The sequence below is a fragment of the Sceloporus occidentalis genome, unplaced genomic scaffold (assembly GCF_023333645.1).
Source record: "Sceloporus occidentalis isolate IW3139 unplaced genomic scaffold, rSceOcc1.0.p SCAF_2, whole genome shotgun sequence".
Taxonomy (NCBI): Eukaryota; Metazoa; Chordata; class Lepidosauria; order Squamata; family Phrynosomatidae; genus Sceloporus; species Sceloporus occidentalis.
In genome coordinates this window covers 233829409-233848429 of record NW_028316982.1, presented here as the reverse complement: position 1 = coordinate 233848429, position 19021 = coordinate 233829409, and the positions used below count along the sequence as shown (strand labels likewise).

The 19021-nt window shown below is 40.5% G+C and overlaps 1 long non-coding RNA gene across 1 annotated transcript in view; it reads right to left on the bottom strand.

Annotated features, from left to right (window-relative positions):
• The window catches only part of LOC149319824 (uncharacterized), a 168035-nt gene that overhangs the window by 90523 nt on the left and 58491 nt on the right, over nucleotides 1-19021 (bottom strand). The window contains exon 2 of the long non-coding RNA XR_016279899.1: nucleotides 12352-12453. This is a non-coding gene — a long non-coding RNA (uncharacterized LOC149319824). The remainder of the gene's footprint in view (nucleotides 1-12351; nucleotides 12454-19021) is intronic.

Here is a 19021-nt window from a genome sequence, read left to right as displayed (position 1 = left end):
CTGGCAACCCTAGCATAGTGCTATAATTATGTAGTGTGAACGAGCTCTAAATTGAAAATTCCTAAACATGAGCATTTCAGATTATACATGTTGTTATTGGATAAAATGAGTTATCATCACAATGTCCAAGGAAAACTGCAAATGGGTAGACTGTGCAGATAATCCCGGCAAAAGAATGGTATAAAATTTTGGAGTGTATTAAACATTGGCTTCTTTTTTGTTATTCTTGGTTGTGCAAGCATCTGCTTCACGCTTTTGTTCTGCACACAATTGAGATGTCTACATTGAATAAATGTAAAGCAGATGTTTACAAACAGTGTATGAATTTACAGGCCCATGTTCCAATAAAAATTTTCAGAGGAGTATTTCAAAGACTGGATCTACACATTTAAGGCTATAAGTCTAGGCAGTTTAGGAAAAAGTTGTGCAAAAATCAGTGGGACTTTGAATGTCAATATGATTTAATTATTCTGAAGGACCTATGCTATCTGAATGGGTTCTTTGTAATTTTCAGGTTTAGCAGTTTCTTATACTGGTGTGAAATAAGCAGCAAGGGTGCTTATCCAGAAAAAAAATGTTATGATTTTAAGGGTGATAAGCACCCAGCCGCTCCAAAATGAATGTAAACTTTCATTCATACAGTTTAATGGGAGTGAAGCAGTTCAGTTATTGAAGCCAGTAGGATGTACTTAGCATGCTTAGAACAGGCAGTTAAAGTGAAGATGATTTCAAAAACAGGCCTGTTGGGGTAAAAAAGTGTAGCTTTGGGGGGAAAGTGTAGCTTTTTTCTTGATAAACATATTTTTCTCTGTCTTTGTAATTTCCTCAGTGCAATTATGATATTGTATAGTACTCCAGTGGCATAGGACTCAGCACTCTCGTGAGTAGGATGACGTGGAGACATTGAGGGAGTGGGCAAATGCATTGCCCCTGAAGCTCTCCGAGGAGCTCCACAACCTGCATTGGGTGACACCTGTAGCAGGGACCCCACTGCAGTGCTCTATGTGAGCTACTTTGTTAAATATACTAAAGTAGGTTGGGAGAGAATTACAATTGCAATAGTGGAGCACAGTTGAACTTTGCTTCCAAACAGTCACAACAGAATAAATGGAGTCCCTTTATTCTCTAGGGCTGCTTGGAAGGCTCCCTCTCTTCACACCAGCTAGAGGTGTGATAAAGTAGTGATCGTGAAAACAAAACACTTACCTTAATTGAGGAGAAGGAGATCTATTCTGCCAGGATTCAAAGCATGAATGCATGGTGATTCCATCAGGCTTGGAGGGCATCAGAGGCTGAGAGCATATGATTTGCCCAAGGTCACCCAGCAGCAGGGAATTGAACCCTGGCCTCCAAAGTCTTAGTCCAACACTCAATCAACTATGCCACTCTGCTATTAGTATTGACATTCTTTCCCTAAATTGTGTATTTTGACTGTCCTTGAGCAAGGTCATCCTGTCTATGCATTGGTCCCAGAATAGACGGAATACCCACCATAGTTCCCAAGTGTGGATCTACCTGTTACCTACTCACTTAGATACCATGAGAAAGTTTCCATGATATTAGTTTTCAAAACCTAAATACTATGTATAAAAAGCCACAAAGGTGGTAGTATTGTCCAGAGGTGCAGGGGACCAAGAGAAATTAGTTCTCGTAGATGCAAATGTATCTGAATGTTGCTAGACACATTCATGGCAGTCTGTGGGGATACAGGAAACCATGAGACGTGTCCTATGGTTCCTGCTGGCTTTGAATACTTTTATGCATGTTTGTGGAAATACAGTCAGCCCTTCTTATAAACGGATTTTTTATACATGGGTTCAAGCATTTGTTCAAAATGTTCAAAAAAAGTATAAATTTCAAATATCAAACCTTGATTTCCCATTTTTTATAAGGGACACCATTTTGCTATGACATTATATTTAATGGGCCTTGAGCATCCATGGATTTTGTTATACACGGGGGATCTTGGAACCAAACTCCAGCTTATAACAAGGGTCCACTGTATACCAGAACAAAAGGAAATATAAGATGTTCCACCTCTGCAGGGTTTATTCTAAGTCCCTGGGCCCTTTCATACTCCGCCATTATAATATCATGATTCCACTTTTTAAAAACAACTTCCTATGGAATTCTGGGGTTGTTGTTTGGTGAGGCACTAGAGCTCTCTGGCAAATAATTCTAAATACCTCTCCCTAAACTGCAAATCCTACCGTTCGAATGGATGGAAACATGGAAATCGGAGTGAAATCATAGTGCTATAACAGCGTAGTGTTAAGGGCATCTTTGTCAAGTGATCCACACTATAATTTCTCAACAAGAAATGATATCTTTTTGCAATCAAGACATATCTAGGTTAGAGCTTGGGAAAGTTACATATATTGGCTCCCAAATCCGTCATCTAGCACAACCCCTGTGGCTCCTGGGAAGTATAGTCCAAAGCTCTGAGCAAGGTATAGTCCCTCAGGAAAGATCTGGACTGATACATGACAAACTCAAAAATTCATAATTAATTACAAGACATCATGGTATAGTGGTTTGAGCATTGGACTATGAATCTGAAGACCAGGGTTCAAATCCCCACTCAACCATGGGGTACTTGGTGACATGGGAAAGTCACACTCTCTCACCCTCAGAGAAAGGCAACCACAACCCCCTGAACAAATTTTGCAAAAAAAGAAACAAACCATGATAGGTTCACTTTAAGGCAACCATAAATTAGAAATGACTTGAAGGCACACAACAACAGTTCCCTTTTTACTACATAATAACAGTAGCAGCAACAACACTAAATGAGAGATAATAAATAAAATTATATCCACACATCATTGCCCAAGGTGGAAAACTTTAACGTATCTAGCTTTCTGAAACTAAGACCTTCATCCACTGTAACCTCTCTATAGAAATCTTACTACACAGAAGTGAGTGTGTGCACATGTACAGTATGTCTACACACAGAACACATATTACACATCCATTCTTCATTTATTATACTCAAAAAACAGTTCTCTGGAAGTGACATTAAAAAGGCCTTGTTGAAAAATGATATTCTTGCTAACCTTGGAAGCTGCTAACTAATCTTTCATCCACCTGCCACCTATTTGACTGCTGAAATGAGAAGGGGAGAAACTAAAGATAGAACAATAATTGGATGCAATTATGTTCAGGAGTGTGATCTTTGCATGCCAGGATTCAAGGAGAGTAATACTAAACAGCCATGACTCTGCTGTCCAGCTACATGTGACAGATTTGCTTGGTCTCTATTAAACATGCTACAGTCTCTGTATAGAAATTTCTGGACTGGTGAACAGGAGGACATTATGTGAGAGGATCTGTTAGATACCTCTCTTTACTGCATAGACTCTGTAAAATAGAACCTGTTAAACAGGCTTAATAGAAAAAGCTTTGCTTTGATTTTAGAAGTGTAATGACTTTGGTTGGCTGGTGCTTATCAAAATGACATCCTGGAACTGAGATGCTGTGCTGCTCTTATCAGAATCAAATTACCCCAAAGGTCAGAATCATTAACATTCTTTCTGAAGGAAATGAAAACACCAGTGGGATCTGTACAAGCTTTCTATGCTGGTGCAATCTTTCCCCTGTTTTTATTCTATAAAGAATAAACAAATGGACCACAAATCTCTCTGTCTATTTGTGTGCCCCCTAAGAGGAAGTATTATTATTATTATTATTATTATTATTATTATTATTTTCTTATATCTCACCTTTCTCCCAATATAGGGACTCAAGGCAGAGAAGAGCAGATTTAAGACAATAACAATTTAAAAACAATACAACATTAACATGTATAAATATAACATTTTAAAAACAATTAAACCATTTTAAAATTTAAAACAGTTATGAATTAAAATAGAATATGTTAAAAATACAAACCTTAAAATTTCATTAGGACAACATTGCCAGTCCTTATCAGTTTGCAAAGGCCTGCTGGCCCAAGAATGTCTTTATCTGCTGCCAGAAGGACAGCAGGGACGGAGCCATCCTGGCCTCTCTAGGGAGGGAGTTCCAAAGCTTGGGAGCAGTTACTGAGAAGGCCCTCTTTCTTGTTCCCACCAAATGCACCCGAGAGGATGGGGGGACAGAGAAGGGCCTCTTCCAATGATCTCAGTACTCTGTTGAGCTCGTACAGGGAGATACGGTCCTTCAATTCTTTATAGGTCAAAACCAGTACCAATTTTATCTGCAATCTGAAGGCATAAAACCAAAATCAGCTATGCTTTCAGGCTAAACATGATTTCTCCTTTTGAACAAGACATACAGTTCGCTCTTCAACTTTCTGCATCTTCTAATGCTGTGCCAATGGAAATCTAATCAATATCTTGCAATGTGAGGGACAACACAATGAAATCAAAACACCTATGGCCAGCCCTATCATTAGGCAAAGTCAAGAAGTCACCTCAAGCAGCAGACACTGGAAAATGGAAGCAAGGTATTGGGGGAGAAAACTGTGGTGTTGACTGCCCTGCCCTGCCTAACTAGCCTGTGTGATCTTTGGTTGTGGTAAAGGATTCTATGCCATTCATCTTGTATGCATGGAACAGGGATGGGTATAGGTGCCATCCAGTTTTTTTCTTTCAGAGAACAAAATGTCTTGGGTTAGTCCTGACTCCAACAGTCTGATGGAAATCTCAGGAAGGCATTTTTGAAAATAACAATCCACACATGACAGGGACACTGCTCTCCAAATAATGAAAGCACTACTTTCTAAACCAGTGAAATGAAATTTAATGTGTTTTTAAAAAGTTCCATTAGAGTGGCAGAGCTATACTGGAACCCAGTGCTATGTCTGGATGACAATGAACCCACTGTAGCAAACCGTGCAGCATGCTGTGAAATCACATGTTCACATGGGACTGCACTGAAAGCCTTGTAGCTGTTCCACACTCTACTTCAAAGAGCAACTAAAACGTAATTATAAATCAGCTTTTTGTTGTGAACACTGCCAGCATAAAGGTTCTGTCCAGACACATAGTCTTGTAAGTGAGACAGTACATGGGAGACTTTAGAAGCCCAGAAGATTTATCATTCTCTCACTTGTTGGAATCACCAAGGATATCAATCTTTATGAAGAATCCTGATTAAAGAAGGATTCTTGTTTATTAGAAGAGGATTGAGATGGAAATTACTGTTGAAAGCTAGGAGGAATTAAAACAAAATTTGTCAGGACTATATAATATGAAGTATAATGAAGAACTGAAGCAAAGGCCAAAATGAGAATGTTCCATATTCTTGAAAGCAATTTAAGCTATGATGCTGTTTAAAAGAATGGTAAGCATTACACTGACAGATTGTACAATTATCTGAAATTTCAGTCATTGGCATCCATTCCAGAGGGCAAGAGACAGCAGTAATAGCACCTGAGGATCCAGAATGGTCTACAAATGAAGATGTCAGTGTATAAGCATTTATTTAAAAAAAAAACAAGTCAATATTTGGAGACAAATATTTTACACTAGGAAAGGGAAATGTCTGAATGGCTCTCCATCTGCTTGCAAGCTTCTTCTGTTATTATCTTGGGTCAATGATTGGATATCAGAAATATTTAAACTTTAAATACCCTGCGTGGAACTGAGGTTTGCCTTGGAGGCAGGAAAGGGATTGCACAGAACTGAGTTGTCCTTTTAGCCTGTGAAACTACTGCAATGGTCAAGGTTTCCCATGTTCACTGCATCTACTATCCTCTAGCAATAGCATTAGCATTTACATTTCTATCATGCTTAACAATGAACTCAGCACTCTCTGAGCAGTTTATAATCTGTAAACCAATTGCTCCCAACAAGCTGGGTACTCATTTTACCAATCTATGAAAGGATGGGAGGCTGAGTCAACCTTGGAGCCCTGCAGCACTGGCATTTAACCACTGCACCACAAGGGGGTGGGTCTGTCTGTCTGTCTGTCTGTCTGTCTGTCTGTCTGTCTCTATCTATCTATCTATCTATCTATCTATCTATCTATCTATCCATCCTTATATCTATAGGTGGACATTTTTACATCTTGTTTATTTACTCAGTTAAAAGAAGTTTAGGGCACCTTCTAGGATGTAGCTGGGCAACTACAACTACAAATCAGTATAAAATGATGATGATGATGGTCTGCATTTATATGCATCTGAGGACAAGCTAAACTATATTCATGTACACAAAGTGTAAACTGGACCTACATTTTCAGAGTATTCTTAATTACCACCAGCAGATGATGTAGCTTTAATTTTGGATGTCAATATTGTCTGGCTACATTGCTGAACTGCCATATTGGTGTTTGGATTCACCTCCATTTGCCAGGAATAAGCCTCATGAAGAAATGTACCCCTTGCAAAACCTCTTTCTAATCCACAAGAATGCCAGAGGTATTAACTGTAGCTTCAGTAGTACAAGTTCTTTTAAAGGTATCCAGTTGCATGCATGTGATTTATGTATGCATGTACATAAATTTGGGTACTCCAGCCTCTGCATTCATGACACTTTATACAGAGCTGGAAGTCCTGTTTTCCTCAAGAGTTCACACTGACCATCATTTTGTCATCACATTCATTATAAACCATCATCTTTAATAGGCTAAGTATTACATCCAATGCATCTGGCTCAAGTCTGGCCACTAGATAGGAATATATGCAAGAATTGGCCTGATAGTATCTTTGGGGCAGAATCAATCTAATACGCCTTTGGTTTTAATCATCTTTCCAAAATCACATGTACTAAAAGTGGAGAAGCAGGTACAGCACTGTTCAAGAGAACCTAGGCTGGACAGGAATGTTCCTGGTTGTGTAATTTTTTTTATTGTATGGATAGAGAGCCTATCACTCTCTGCAGCACATATGTAGGCTCTGGTACTGGAATATGTATGTGATCTCATTCACCAAGCTTCTTAGGTTGCCTTAAATTTGTTATCAAATTTCATAAATTGAGCTAATGTTGAACTGCATTTGCTGTTGTGTGCCTTTTGAGTTGTTTCTGACTTATGATGACCCTAAAGCTACCCTATCATGGGGTTTTCTTGGCAAAAATTTGTTCAGAGGGGGTTTGCCTTTGCCTCCCTCTCAGGTTGAGAGAGTGTGACTTGCCTAAGAAAACCACTGGGTGACCTTAGACAATTCACACTATTTGGGAAGGAACATAAAGGCAAACCCCCTCTGAACAATAACAAATCACTTATCAAATTTTATAAATAAAGCTAATATTGAACAGGATACTAGATTAATTTTCCATTGATAAGCAGTAATTGAATTTGGTCTTCAAAAATAGACATTAAGAAGAATGTAGAATCCATTAATATATGCTTTATTGGAACCAGGAACCTCTTTGCTTTACTTTGGTGAAGACATTTCTGTGAACAGCTAGTGTATTATATATCTATTTTTGCCATACAGTATCAATTTCTTTGATGTTATTTATGTACATTTTAGAAGCACTTCCAGGTAGCATCTCTTTTTTCATATATGTAGAGTAGTTTAAAAATGCATTGCCCTTCCCTGTGTACTGACAGAGATGTAGAATGGAATTTACCTGACCTAGATCTTTATGCTGTATTCTTATTTGGATGAAAAATAGAAGGTCAAAGGACTGGCATTCTTGTTCAGCCAAAACTAGTTTTCATGTGAACTGAACTATGGATGAGTTTTGAGTCCATCTCCAAAACAGCTATAATTAATATCATGGAGTCTTAGAGTTGGAAGGGGCTGCAAGTCCCACCTAGTCCAGCTCCCTACCATGCAGGAATGCACAATTGCTGCACTCCTGAAAGATGCCCATCCATGCTCAAATAAGAGATGATTGTCTGACTCAAGTATGCATGATGTCTGAGGGAGGATTTTCTTAGGGCAATCTCATGGAAAAAGAAAGAAAGAAAGAAGACTGAAAGTGTACGAGGGGACTAGGTGATTAAGGCTGGGGGCAGGTATGTTTTAATTTATAAATGAATCAAGGAAAAGCCTGCAAAACCGTAGCGTGGTGCTAATTCTGTGCTTTTGTGTGGCACTAGACGTTTTACACCTTAAATTTTCCAGTCTGAATACTGGTTTTCTGAATTGTGTGGAGTGGGTAGGTCTGACAAAAAACCACCAAAAAGGAGAATTTCCCCTTCCCAAGGGCAGTCTATTCTACTATCGAACAGTTCTTACAGTAAAGTTCTTCCTATTAGGTGGACTAATATTTATGTGGATTTCCCAATATTTACCTGGATTAGGTTTTGCATTATTATTATAATCTCAATGCAAATTGCAGGTACAAATTACCCCCAGGATATCATGAACTTCTTGTGGTCAGTAAAAAAAGGTATCTTGAGGTAATTTGTCACGGTGATGTTTCTATATCTTATCTGTCCTAAAGGAGGATTCAGACTCATATTGGTAGGAAGATGTTGAGCCAGCAGATCTATCCTGTATTAAGTTTCTGCTTTTTGTACCCCTTGTGTATGCAAACAACATTTTTCCTCTGACTTCTTTGTACATCATCAGATAGCCTTGATGCTCTGCCAACTGAGGTAAGCACAGTTAATAAATATCCTGTTTCCCAATGTTTTAGTTGTGTTAGAAAATGAATCTCTTCAAAGAAGTAAGTGAAAGTTTTATACCCTATTTTTCACCCTGGACAGTCTTAACAGACCCCCACCCCCTCAAAAACAGAAACAAAAAGGAAAGTAAAAACCAGGTAGCTGTGTTGATATGTTGGGGGGGAAATTCAGGCAACTAACAATAGGTAATATCCAGGATCAAATGAAAAGCAGAGCTTGAATAAGGTTCGAGAAGGGTAAGAATAAGATGAAGAAAAAGACACTAGTAACTGTGCATAAGATGTCCAGAATATGAAAATAAGAAGAAAACTCAGCAACAGATGTAACTTACTTTCTTTGTCTTCTTAACCTCTATGAATTCATCAAAGACCTGCTTTGTTTGTTGTTTTATATGATGAATGTGATATGATATGATTTTAATCAATAAAAAATTAAATAAAATTAAATTTAAAAAAAAGAATAAGTTTCCTTTTGGAACATGGCTGGAGGATTTAGGTACCTGTAGTCAAAATAAACACACATACCCTTTTCTGCTATAAAAACACACACATGAAGTTTTAGGTTCATTAGAACATACAGTATCTTCAGAATGGAGGAACAGTCACTCTACCCATCCTTTCAGACATTTGTTTTCAAAGTGATTATTACATTTCTTTTGCTTACCATTCAGCCTGAAGAAAAGTACTAGCTGAACTAAGGAAGATTTGCTCACTTCCTTTTCATTGTCATCACAATCATATTCTAGTGCTCAGACCTCTACACAACACTGCCTTTTACTCGGTACCTAATAAAGCCATGATGCTACTGCTACAGCTGGGATTCTTTTAGCTGTGACCTATCAAAGTATGGCAATAACAAGTAGCAGTGGGCAGTTAGATAATCTCTTTATTTGCCACTTTCTTTCCCTGAGTAAAATCTCTGAGCAATGTGTGCACAGTTGGATTGCAGCCAGATCACTCCAATGATACCTATTAGCCCCTTCTACTAAAGGAGTGGGAAAGAAAAATAAGAGGACACTGTAGCAGCTGCCGCTGAGTGTTAAAAATGCTGAGTCTGAAGGAGAAAATGCTGCATTCACTGGAAAATGACCTGCAATGAGTCACTTGACTTTAACATGTGGAACAGGAAGGACTCTGCATTTTCACAATCTGACTCTCAGGCTCTGCTGTTCTCTCTGTCACCCCCACTGCTAAATGAGGCCGCCCGCCTTGGCGGGATGGCCTGGTTGCCACTGGGGGATGCCCCTGCAGCAGGCACGGGCCCCTCCCGGCTCAAGCAGCCCCAGAAGCCCCAGCGCGGGGCTGCTCGAGCCGTGATTGGCCCAGGGGAAAGGCGGGAAGTGGGACTTCCGCCTGTGCCGCTGGGACTACAGATCCCAGCAGGCCCTGCGGGCGGAAGCATCCGGTGATTGGGCGGCGTCATAGGTTGGCGCCGCCCGTGATTGGTGGGAGGCCGGGAGGCAGGTTCTGGCCTCCCTTCCCTGGCCTCCCATTGGTTGGTGGGCCTATAAAAGGCCCACGAGGCGCAGGAGCCGGCGCCATTGCTCGTTTTGCTCACCCACCCACCCTCCCTATGTGGGTTTGTGTGTTGTCACAACTTTGTGTGGCGGTTGCATAGGTCTTGGATCTGGTGGGTGTGGTTTCCAGGGCTGCGTAGCACTGGACAGGGAGTCCATCTGGACATGGGAGGTGGCTGCGAGCGATGTGGTGTTGCCATTGCAGGGGCATCATCAGCACAGCCCCCCCCCCTGTTGACAAGGGATAGCTATGCATTGATGCGCATTTGCCGAGATGCGATCAATCACTTGAATGATCGTGGAGCGTGAGAGTTAACCGAAAATCCCTTGCCATCCCGAAGCTTGGCTGTGACCAAGCACCTTGGTTCATTCACTCAGCACTGGGCTGATGAATGACAGATCCAGACCTCATGCATTGGAGCCAACCCTACATTTTGTGCTTGCTGATTTTGGTATGCTAATAAAGTTGTGGCCTTTCCTCCAATATATACTGTTTCCAATTTATTCGCGGCGGCGTCTCTCTTAGGCAAGTAGAGGGAACAAGCACAAAAGAAAGAGGGATGAGTCATGAGACCAACAAAACTTTTCCAGTGGAGATGATATAAAGGGATCTACAGGCCACACTTTCCTTTCCCTTTGCTCAGGAGCAGTGGCGGCTGGTGGCTTCCATATCAGTGAGAGAATGAATCCCCTCCATGTTTAGCCCCCAAATTAAATGAGTTATCAAAGGCACTAAATCCAAAGCTATCCCTCTGATATGGAAACCACAAGGATTCAGGAACACGTAACAAAAATCCATCCAGTACAGAGAGTACATATTCACCATTTAACTGAGCAGGGCTTGCTTGTGACTAAGCATGTATAAGATCACATTATAAGCTAGTACTTTCTGTTTATACTATGCAACTTCACACCAGTTAACTGAGATATTTGTTGTTTTTATCTTCTGTCAAATAAGTTTATGAATTAGAGACATGCAAGATCTCTAGTCATCAAGCACTCTGCTCAGCTCTTCCAAACTCAGGGCTCTGGTTTCCTTGATTGATCAATCTACTGATAGTGCAGTCTCCCTCTTCTCTTACTGCCTTCCACTTTGCCAAACATTATCATCTTTTGCTCTAAGACCCATTCATTTGCCTTTTAGCACTCTGTGGTATCCATAGAACTTTCATCCAGCACCACACTTAGAACATAGCGTTGGAAGAGACCACAAGGGTCATCCCAACTTAGGATCTCACCACTTCCACCCCATTAAACAAGTCATCACTATTGTTTAGGATCAGATGTAGAATAGCTTATCCCTTTCTTGTTTCTTCTACCTTCTGAACAAGGTGAGGAATTTGTTGAACCTTATATTCTTGGCAGAGTCTGACCTCCAACAAATATCAGGATAGTTGAAATCTTCCATTACTACTCTCCCATTGCTACTACATCTCTCTAAATGTTTGGTCCTTTGTTCCAAGTCCTCAGTCTGGCTTGGGAGGCTGTACTAGAACCCAACAGATGCATTATTTTTGTTTTCCTCCTTAATTTTTACCCAGCTGCTCTCATCCGGGCTTTCAGGATTTAAGTCATGGCTCTTCAGAGGTGTAACCATCACTGACAAATAATGCTACTCTTCTTTCTTTCCTGTTTAGTCTGTTTCTCTGAAATAGGTTATAAAAGGTAAACGTTTTCCCTTTAACAAGTTGTCAAGTTGTGTCTGACTGTAGAGGGCAATGCTCATCTCTGTGACTAAGCCGAAGAGCCGTTATCAAAGAGTGTTATCAAAGGGCCGGTACTTGCCGCTGCAAAGTGGCATAGCGGCGGCGATATAAGGGCTCAGTGTGGCTCAGCATCCACATTTGCTGGGCCTTAATATCAGTGCCGTTAAGTCAAAAGGCTGTGGCCCCATCCACACAGGGCGCCGCCTTGTGACATAAGGGCACCATAGCTCCCAAACGGCTCTAGCTGGACACATCGCGATAAGGACAGCATCGCATCGCTTATGAGCCAGATCGTTGCTGCAGCCATGCGTTTGCTACAGCAATGATCCAAAGAAGAAAGGGACGGCCTCCGGCCATGGCTCATTTCCCTTATCTGTTTATGTAAGTTTTTTTAATCTCCCACTGTTGGGTTCTTGTAGTATTCACCTAGTTCCTTCTATAAGTTTCAGGCTATCGTCTTCAGTACTTAATGAATTCCTGCCCTCAAAAATATTGTCTCCCTCCCCCACATAACCCAGGTTAAAGCCCTCGTGATCAGATATGTGAGACTTTTATAAAAACCATGTTCCTGGCAACTGCTGTGACATAGAGACCATTACTTGCCAGAAGCCCATCTTCATGAAACTGCAGACCATGGTCCAAGAAGCCAAATTGTTCCTGGTGGCACCTTTATTCTTCTCTCCCTTTCTGAGCCATGTCCTTCAGCTGGGAGGAGAGACAAAATGACAACCTATGTGTCAAGGTCCTTCAGCTTCCTACCAAGAGCTTCATAATCCCTTGTGATTACGTAATCAACTTCAAATGATTTCTTCCTGTCAATTTTGTTTACTGTACAGGTTTCATAACTGTACATCAAAACTGGGTGATTCTGACTTTGGTGTTTAATGATATTACACTTAAAGATCTTATTTAGTTCCTTCATGGCTGCCTTTCCTAGTTTTAGGTCTAATCTTTGCAAAAATGATGCTGTTTGGTACATTGACTGCCATAGCTTAATGCTATGGAATCCTAGGATTTGTAGTTTGCTGTGACACCAAAGCTCTTTGACAGAAAGCTCAAGACTACAAATCCCAGAATTCCATAGCATTGACCTATGGCATTTAAGTGGTGTCAAACTGCATTATTTCTGCAGTTCAGATTAGACCCTAGTCTTCTGATTTCTTGACTACAGTCTCCTTTTTGGCTGATGCCTGAGCCAGTTATAGGAAATTCTTAACTATTTCAATGTTCATTGCCTACTTTGAACTTATGAAAATCACTATTTGTCAAGAAAACCCTGTGATAAGTTTGCCTTCAGGTCTCCATAAGTCAAAAATGACATGGAGGCACACAACAACAAAATCACCTGTGGTCATAATTTTTGTCTTAATATTCAGCTTTAATCCCAATTTTACATTTTCTTCTTTAACTTTCATCAGTAGACATTCTAAATCTTTGCTGTTTTCTGCAAATAATATGCATGCCCCTTAAGTGGAATATTGGGCCTTGTGGCAGACAACGCATTGTTTCAGGCACCATAGCTTGCTGTTGCCACAACTCCACCCTTCTCTTTGACATGGGAAACCTCTTAGCCAGGTTGTGGATCCTGATGAACAAGTTAAGCTTGCAGGTGCAGATTATCTTCCCATAAAACCTCTCACGTAAACATAATATTTGAACACAATGATTTTGAACTAATTTAGTGGCACTATGCCAAAAATAAGTGCATGCACCCGTTGTCTTATTTTCTGGCAACCTAATGAATCTGTGAAATGATGTCCCAAGTGAACGGAAAATACATTAAAAGGTGCCCTTGAGAAAAGTATGCACACAGAGTTTTAGTTCAAGTGTGACAAACAGAAGAGCGACATAGACTTAACACTGATTTTTTACTATCCTGTCTTGATCATATCTAAACAGATATACCTCAGATTGCACTTGTCTCTTCCTTCTACTTTGTTATGATTTATGAAAGATGACACAACATTTAGAAGGTCAGTTGGCTGTTCCACTGTGAAAGTAAATACCAGACTCAATGAGGTACATTGCTCAATGAGGGTGGGGTTATAAGATTTTGGAGATTCCTTAAAATGCATCCTACGAGGATTACTAGAATTCCTAAGAAGAAAAATGTCATGGAATTTGGAGCTTTTAAAGAAAGCACTACTATTTTTGAAACAAAATTATACTTGCAAAAGGTTATATTTGACACAAATTTGAAGGCAGAGGTCACACTGGGACAAATTACTCTCATTTAAGAAAAAGTCAAGATGAATTGAAGGTCCCCATGTGTCTTTAAAGCCTATGAAACTGTATATCTGGTGGGAAATTAATTTAGTTTTTATAAGGCCCAAATTCAATATGTCACACCACTCACCTTAGTTTGATTAAAAGGGAAATAATAGTAGCTGTGATGGTGAACAACATAAATTGAAATGACAACGTGTGAGAGAGTGGTGGTGGAGGTTTAATTCTTTGCTCCAATGATAATTTCAACGTGAATTGTCCCACCCTATGACTCTTACTTCCTCCAGGGGAATAAGGTTAATCTGGAACAATGAAATGTATATCTTGGGTCAAATAAGAGGCACCAGCATCCCAAATCTGTTTGAAACCATGGTGGGACAGAGCTTGGAATGTTTTTTTTTTTAAATCACATTATTATTCATGGCCCATTGTTTTGTACAGTAGTAAGTAACTAAAGCATCATTTCTGCATTAATTTTTAGTTAAATGTAGAACAATTTTGAAAAAAACCCCACAGAAATACAAAAAAAGCCCATCTTCCCTGAATGATCTCCCTCAGTGCTGTTTTATAGCTAATGAGTTTTTAGTTGTTGCACTAAAATAATGACCTTACCAGTCACTGTTATTTTTTAAAAAATATAACATGTCCTTATTTGCTTCAAACTACATAATGCATCAAAGGTGATGCCATTACTTGCAAAGCAGTTAATGGCTAATGATGTGATCGATGTGCCAAAACTGGTGTCTAATTTGGCATATTCTATACAGATACTATTAATATTTTAACATCCCATCACTTCTGCATTGTCTTGAGACTTATCAGGAGTAATTCTATGATTGCCTTCCTTCAGGCAAAAGTGTCAGCCTTCCTATACGAATATCTTTGATTACATGCTGTGAAAAACATTTGGTTTTTAGAAACAATCCTTGGTATGTTGGGAAGTATGACAAGAGCCTTCCCATTAAATACGTTTTCTAACAGCTGAAGTGAACAAAATATTATATTGGTTAAGCCAATATAACTGAATAAGTCTTTATCCTGAGAAAGCCATTTAGATCTTAGAGGAAGAAACTCTGAATAAACACAGAATAACCCAGATTCTTTCCTCTCTATGCAGCTCTCCATGTGGATTCTTATTTCTCTGTCAAGTTCTCTTTTCGTGTTAAGGTGGTAACTACTACATGAAAATGAGCACCAGCGGAACCATCAGCACATCAACATTTGTACAGTGGGTCTGGTTGTATTGGTGAGCTAGCCATCTATGGATTGGAACATCCATGGATCACCCTGCTCCATATTAGTCAATGGTGGCACATATACACAGTTGTGCTAACATGGGAGTAAGTACATCAGCCCTAACATGGGCTTGAGCTCCTGCATTTTTCCCCATTGGGGGTTTGGTTCCCCACACACGCAGATGGGAAGAGTGCCCTGTGTTGCACTTTCACGTCTTCAAAGTACTTAATATCCATTATCTAGGTGCAAACATGGAACAGCCTTCTAAATCAAGGCTGTACAAAGAGGCAGTGGTGGAAGAGCCTGAGGTATAGGAGTAAATGTTGCCCTCACTCACCCAATTCAAGTTGTATGGTTATTTAAAGGTATTCATACGGGTTGTTCCCACTTAAGATTTGAAACGATTTAAAATACAACGTTTTTAATAAAATCGATTCAAAATAACACTGTTCTTATCCCGCTATCCAATTCGCTTTGTTCATCGTTCCCATCTGTTTGTTTAAATCGAAGTTTTTACCTGCAAGCGTTCCTACTTGGCATGAAATCGGTGTTTAAATAAAGCGATTCTTCTCCTCCATACCTTATTTGGAGCTGTCAATCAATAGTACGTCAGAATGACGTAACGTTAATCCGGAATATTTGGAAGCGATTTATCTTTTGGCATCGTTTCCATTTCATTGACAGCCAGGGAGAATCCCTTCAGAGAGCCCAGAGATCAATGAAGAAGGAGGCTGCTGGCAAAAAGCGAAGCTCTTTCCAGAGGAACTATGGGATAGGTTTTGGAGGGCAGCATCCTTTCTCCCAAGACAGCCAGGGAGAATCCCTTCAGAGAGCCCAGAGATCAATGAAGAAGGAGGCTGCTGGCAAAAAGCGAAGCTCTTTCCAGAGGAACTATGGGATAGGTTTTGGAGGGCAGCATCCTTTCTCCCAAGACAGCCAGGGAGAATCCCTTCAGAGAGCACAGAGATCAATGAAGAAGGAGGCTGCTGGAAAAGCAGGGAGGGAGCACTCTTCCCAAAGATTCTCTTTCCAGGGTTGGGGGAAAAGGCAGATTCCATTTGAGAAATGGAGGGAGAAAGGCTCTATTCCCCCCCCCCCCCCCATTGATCAGAGCCCTTCCTTGCCTGGGCGAGATCAGATGCCTCCTCGCGAGGAGCCTTCCCTTCCCTGTCTGGGCGAGATCAGTGCCCAAGCGGGCAGGGAATGCCTCTTCGAGAGGAGCCTTCCCTTCTTGCCTCTCCTCCGTTAGAAATGGGCTCTCCCCACACAGAGGGGAGGTTGCAATCCACCGGGGGAAGCCTTGAGCAGCCGGGACTTCAGGTGTTTAAAGCGCTGAAGAGATTAAGCGCCTGTAAACCATTAAAATAAAAAATAAAAATAATCCTTATCTCTTATTGAAAGACCACAGCGGACAAAGGGGTGAGGGAAGCAAAAATGGCGACAGCCATGACGGATGGGGACAGAAAGGGCAACTCCCCCAAGGCCAGCCCCATCGCACTCCGCTCCTCCCATTCATCTAACGCTTTCAAAGGCTGTCGTTCCTATTTAAATGCTCCGGTTCCTAAATCGAATCAATGGAAAAACGTAGGTCAGACCCTAGTGTTTTTTTAACACGTGTTAAATGAGGAAAACTCGAATCAAAATTTTATTCCGCTCTACAATTCGATTTGTAGTGGAGACGATTGCGGGTTGCTCTAGAACCGTTCTAGGTTTAAATCGGATCCTAATAGGAACGCCACTCCTTGGATTCGATTCAGAACGCGGGGTTTCACCTAGTGAGAACAACCCCATAGTTAATAGATGAGACAGAAAATTCTATAAGTATCTTTCCCTGCCCCAGGATTAGAAGTAAAATAATTACAAAGCAAATAACAACTGGGGCTGTCTTTTTCTAATACCCTAAATCTGCCACCTGAGGTGGTTCTCACTCTATTTAATAATAGTTCTTGCTTTGCTGTACAATCAGTATTACTAACTTTCATATTGGAAGAAAGAGGGGTATAGAGTGAAAGGGTTTAGTAAAGCTGCCTAGTGAGTTCATGTCAGAGGTGAGATTCTGACTCATAGAAGGGCTTTCTGATTTACAGCTCAGTCTCTTAGCCACTTTGCCACAGTCTCTTAGCCAGAAATGCACCAAGACTCCTCACAGCACTTATGACAAAGGTGGTGACAGATATATGCTTTTATCATCAATCTGTTGTTGTAAAAAGGGGGGAAATAGCAGTGAAGCGCTGGTATATTCTGTGCAGCAATGCCTCCTTTAAAGGCTTTTAGATCTCTTCCATTGTGAATTTTTACTCATGATCACATTAGCCTTAAAGCATCAGTCATGCAGGTTAGGTAAATGTAGACTCTGGTCATAATGGGCTCACGGGACTCCAAGTTTTGATCAGGTTGGGAGGAACAGAGCTTAAAATTTCTTTTCTCCTGTTGCACCCCACGAGGATATTTAGTTTTCCTGGAATATTAAAAAGCCTAAGCTAAATTGCCAAGAATTCTCAAAAGGGGATGGAACAAATTCTTGATGTGGAAAACCAGTAAGGAACTGGGAAGTTTGTATCTGTACCTGAATTGATTTCCTTCCCATCTTGAACTTGGTAATCATAGTAAACAGATTTTGAAGGCCAGCACTTTGGCAACCACATTTTCCTAACTGCAAAAGATGGCTCTCTGAATAGGCCCTGAATACGAGAAAGCTTTGACACCGCTTCACATGAGCCACGTTTTCCATGTCCCCAATGCAACAAATGAAGCAGTGAACATGTTTAATGTGGCAGAAATCCAGGGGTTAAAAGCAAGCCAAAGTAAATCCAGGCAGCCCTCCAGCAGAATGGTTTGGACACAAATGTCACTGTGTTCTAAAGCCTTAAGGGGAACAAGAAAAAAAAAATCAGATTTTAATTTATCAAAGAATCCAAGTTGGTCTATTTCTCACCCAAAAAAAGGGTGGGTGGGTGGGGGGAGGCAGTATTACTGTACTTTGTGTATACTATTTCACATTGCAGGTGAGGATCACATAGTTCAGAATGCTCTTCAGTGAAAAACACACACACACACACACACACACACACACACACACACACACACACACACATTCCTATACATAGAATGTAAGCCAAGAAGGCTAGACTAGAACTTTTCTTCCTGTCATTTAGTTTTCTATTTTCAGGTACTGTTTGTTTGTTTGTTTGTTGCTTTTTGTATGTAAGAATGGTCTATCATTTGAGATATAGATGGTAGAACTGAGATACTGGCTTACCATCGCATGTACAAATTTATGTGAGAAAAAATATACAAGACTACATCCATATATGCAATAGCATCTCCTGACACCATGCCTAGACTAGTTTTTCTTTGACGCTTTAGTGTTTACCTTTTTGGATTGCAACTGTGGTTCTGCCGGGTGGGTGATTTTTGGAGTTGTAGCCAAAAAAAGCAACAACATCACCCTTCTGAGATTTTATTTATTTTGAGAGATAATGCAAAAGCAGCTCCTGTCCTGGTATGGAAGGTAGCATGTGAAAATAACAAGCAGATGACTATAACTCAAGGAAGCAATAATTGGTGGTTAGATTTTCCTTTCTGGCACATTTACAAGGAAGGCCTGTCTGTGTGTCACTTGTATGTCAATTGTGCCAGCCTTGAAACACTGAGGAGGAAAGATATGAGTGTTCCATGCAAAGCCACCAGTTTATACAAATTCCATCTCTTGCTATGAATATGAAAGTAAACTCTGTTGGCTCCTCCCTTCAGGGAGACCTTCAGATGTTGCATGCAAATGTATGTAACCAAGCCAAGAATGCCTCCATCA